This window comes from Talpa europaea (assembly GCF_964194135.1).
Source record: "Talpa europaea genome assembly, chromosome: 7".
NCBI lineage: Eukaryota > Metazoa > Chordata > Mammalia > Eulipotyphla > Talpidae > Talpa > Talpa europaea.
This window is the reverse complement of record NC_140074.1, coordinates 133,462,642-133,467,133: the sequence shown is the minus strand read 5'-3', so window position 1 is coordinate 133,467,133 and position 4,492 is coordinate 133,462,642.

The following is a 4,492-nucleotide window of genomic DNA, read 5'->3' as shown; positions in this document are numbered from 1 at the left end:
GCTCTTCCTCCTGCGGAACGGCCACAAGTGTCATGGGCACCGCCCCGGCTCACCGGTCCCCCCAGGGCGCCGCAGGAGAGGCGCTACCATCCCCTCAGCACGGGCGTGGAAACGGGCCCGGAGGCCACGCAGCCCGTGCGTGGCAGTGGAGAAGGCTGCGCCCTTCCCCGCTGGCCTGGGCGGCTGCCTGCCGCGGGCCTGCACCTGCCCGGGGGGCTCCCTAGCCTTGGAGAACTCGGGCTCCGGGCTGGTCCCGAAGCGGGGCTTCCGTCCGGCTCCCCGCGGGTGAGCAGAAACGGTTTGGCCTTTGCCTTTCAGATCCCTGCGGGCCTGGCTCAGTCTGGGTGGGGAGAGGGCACCCCTGGGAAGGCCTGGCTCTCCCTTCCCACCCGCTGGCTGCCCCAGCCCTCGCCCTTCGGTGAGGGCGGTGAGCTCAGGAGGAGAAGGGCCCCTCCCAACATCGGGGCCTGGGGCGGAGAGGCGGCTGGCAGCACCCGGCTTCTTCCCCAGTGGCTGACCCGCCTGCCAGGGTGGCTCCCTGCGCTCCCCGCTGCACGGCCTGCCCCAGAGTGAGGTTTTTGGGGGCCCTGGAGCCATTCTCCCTTCCCAGAGAGCGTCTGGACCTAGAGTCCTCCTCCTGCCCCCTCCAACGCCCGCCTGCTGCCTCTGGTTCACTATAAACCGTGTCAGCATGTCAGAGCCCTGGGGGCCGGGCACTGGCATCGTTGAGGCCTTTTAAAGATGGGCAGCCTCGTGCTGGGAAGAGGAGCTGGTGGCAGCCACCAGGCTGCAGCCCGCTGAGGGCAAAGGTGAGCGGAGTGGCCTGGCCTCCTCAGGGGCCTCATCTCCCTGAGGCTCAGGACCACACCCCCCCGCTGGCTTCCCTCCCTGGGCCCTTTCTCGGTCCCTGGCTAATGGGGTGGGGGCAGCCAGGGGTCTCGGGGCTGAGGCCCCGATGCTGGGAGGCTGGAGGTGTCGGGGGCCAGGAAGGCAGCATCTCCCTCCCTGCAAGGCAGGCGGCCCCCGAAGCCACTAGCAGCTCCCACATCCACAGGCAGAACCAGTTGGGGTTCTAAGAGGGTCCCTGGCCAGTGGGAGGGGGGTCCCCAGAAAGTGACTTTCCTGCAGCCTGAGGCCCAGGCACCACACCCACTCACACAATGCAGGCGCAGACCTGGGCGCCCCGGGGCACCATTACACAGGCGGGCTGGGCACCGGATGCCCAGCCCGCCCTTAGTCATCCTCCCGTGCCCACAGGCCGGGCACACAGCGTGCTCAGCACTTCACCTGCGCGGCTGCTCTTCCACCTGGGCAGGGGGGGTCTGCACGCCCCTATCTCCCAGGTGAGGAGGTGAGACACAAAGGCTCCCCCATCCTGCAGCAGGCCATGGGGGGCCTGGCCCAGCCCCTGCAGTCCACACCACCCCTCACCCCCGTTTAACCTCTACTTTACACGCAGGGGGTGAGCTGTGCGCTCAGGAGTGTTTTGTTTGAATCGACTTGTGTGTCAAGTTTTAAAAGTGATTAAAAACAATGAGATTACACATAGAATGTCTGTGGGCTCATCGGAGGAGGAGGCCCCAAGGGCCCCCCGGGCCGTACCAGCCCAGTCGGGGAGTGTGACTGCCACACGGAGTGCGGGCACGCTGCGGCACACCCAGGCTCCCGCACGCAGGGACACGCTCACGCACGGGCACGGCTGAGACCCAAACGCGCACGGATTCGGAGGTCTCCCCACGAACCCCATCCCTGCTGAGCACGGCGCTCTGCCAGCCCCTCAGCTGCTGTGTCACCCACAGATCCCAGTGTCAAGGAGAGCACCTTCCCCACCCCTCCGGCTCTCCTGCTCCCTCGGGCCCCAGCATGGGGAGCTTCCTCCCAGCGCTGTCGGAAGCAGCAACAACCAGGCCACTTGTGCCAGGTTCTGGGACTCGGTGTGACAAGGCCCTGGGTCGGGGGCCGAGCCTGGTCCCTGCCTTGGGAGCCAGAGGCAGACCACCCAGGGGGCGGCACTGGAGGAGGCACAGCCCCCAGGGCTGTCGGGTGAGGTCAGGGGGGCTTCCTGGAGGAAGGGTGTTCTGAGTCAGCTCCGGGAGGAGGGTAGGCATGTGCTTGCCAAGAGGAGTGGAGCGTCAGGGACTCCCCAGGTCCCTGTGGACTGTGCCCCCCCACCATGGGCCCTGCCCATCTAGGTGGCTGCACCCACCCTCCCCTCTTTGCAACCCCCAGAGCCAGCCCAGCAGGTCTGCGGGGCCCCGGCCTGGCCTCTGCACTGGTGCACACCCACCCGGCACCCTGACCTTTCACCCTGGCCACTCCTCGGCCCAGAGGTGTGACCCAGAGAACCTCCTCGAGCTCCCCCTGCCTTTCTGCTCCCAGCTGGCCCCTGGGCATACCCTGGCAGGCTGGGCACCTGCCCTGGGCAGCGAAGGTAGAGGGGGCCAGAGCCTGCCAGGCTTCAGGAAGGGGAAGTGCCAGGAGACAAAAGCCACCGACCCTCCCAACCAGCTCCCCTGCGGGGCTGCCAAGCTGGGGCGCTCCCTCTCTCTCCGGGCCTCTGTCTCCCCGACGGGGGCGCAGGGCATGGAGGGGGCTGGCGAAGTGCGGCCCCGATCCCCCGACGGCGCTCCCGTTCCGCGCCCCTGCTCCTGCGTGGGTCGGAGGCTGGACCTACCTTGGCGCGCGCGGGCGCCCTCTCCGCGCGGGCTCCCTCGGCGGCTCCGGCTGCAGCGCGCCCCGAGCCGGGACTGTCCGGAGGGCGGGCTGCAGGGCGGGCGGCGAGCGCGGGCGGGGACCGCTTTATGGGGCGGGCGGCAGGTAGAAGGAGGCGCTGGTGAGTCAGGCCCGCCGCATTCCTGCGCGCGGCGCGCACCTGTCGGGGCAGGAGCCGGGGCGCTGCGGCCGCCGGGCCCGCCCCCCGGAAAAGGCTGCGGCTCCCGCGGCGCCCAGCCCCGCGCCCCGACCGTCGGCGGCCGGGAGGGGAGGAGCCACACCCCTTTCCAGCCCAGCTTCGGGCAGCGCCTCCCCAGCCCTCCCAACCTGCGGGCGTCCCGCCTCCCCAGGCTGGGGGTGGCCTCTGAGCCCCCTGCCCTGATCCGCCGCCCTCCCTCCTCCAGACCCTGGGCCGGCAGCCACGGCCGCTGTCCCCACGGCGATCCAGCCCGCTGCGCACGCCACGGCCACCTCCCTTCTCCCTGTGCCAGCGCCAGGGATGGGCCCAGGTCGGAGAACTGGCTCCCCAAGTTTACCCATAGGGAGATCTGAGCAAAGACCGGGTCCCTGGGTGTCCGCAGGCAAGCCACTCAGGCCTCCTTGAAGTGTCACAGCACCCATCAGGAGGCCGGCCAACCTGGAGTGGAGTGGCCCTCAGACTGTTAGGGTTGTTCCTGACAGGCTGGTTCACAAATCCGACCCCTGCGGGCCTGTGCCTGCCGTCTCTCCAGTGCGGCTGGTTAATGTGTGTTCAAGTTCAAGCCTCTCAAGTCACTCCTAGACGCCCGCGTGGTCTGTTTCCCGAGCCCCACCTGCCAACACCTGCCAACCCAATGCCTGCAGACCCCCGTCACTCTGCCAGGGAGCCCCTCTTACCAGCCTGCTTTGTCCTTTTCTTTTCTTGTTTTTTTTTTTTTTTTTTTTAAAGATTTACTTATTCATGCATACAAGATCTGGGATACAGGCCAGAGGTGCAGGGGTGAGAGGATTCACCAGAGACAGAGTGGGCAGCAGAACAGGTGAATTGACTGAAATACACTGCGGAAGAGAGCAGCAGGCGAGGTCTGCTGCGCCATGTGGGTATCTCCCTGGCCGGGGATCGCTCTCCTGCTGCAGAGGCTGCAGATTGCTTCATAGTGCTGTGCTTAACCCCTTGCGCCACCAGGGAGGCTCCTGCTTTATCTTTTTCACCCTTGAAAGCACCCTGCTGATGCACAGCTCCAGAAGGCCTCCCTGCACCCGGGTGGCTTCTGTGTCCCCATAACTCCCCCGCCCCCCCCACAGCTCTTCATCACATTTGACTGTTGCTTTGAAATGACGGGACGAGGGGTCTCTTCCCCACTGGACTGTGAGCCCTGAGCACAGGACAGTGCCTGGCACATAGCAGGTGCTCAATAAAAGTGTGGCTGAATCAAAGCTGATTGCCCCCCAGCTTCCTGGAGCTTCGGCGTTCTCATCCCTAAACAGACACAGCCAGCTCGCAGAGTGCTGGCAGGAGCCCTGGGACTGGAGGGGCCTGTGCCATGGACATGCATGTGTGCACCACAGTGCGCAACCCTTACCCCTTGGCCACCGCGCCCAGTCATCTGACAGTTGCTCTGCCCAGGCCTGGGGCGCAGAGAGGCTGGTTCCTGTACTTGGACGTGAGCTCCCATTTGATTGAAGCACCCAGGTCTGGGGGTGCCAGGTGAGTGTATGTGCCCTGCCCACCACCCCGGGAACGAGGAGCACCGAGAGCAGCCTGCAGCCCATCAGCGAAGGCTGGGTGGGTGGCACACAC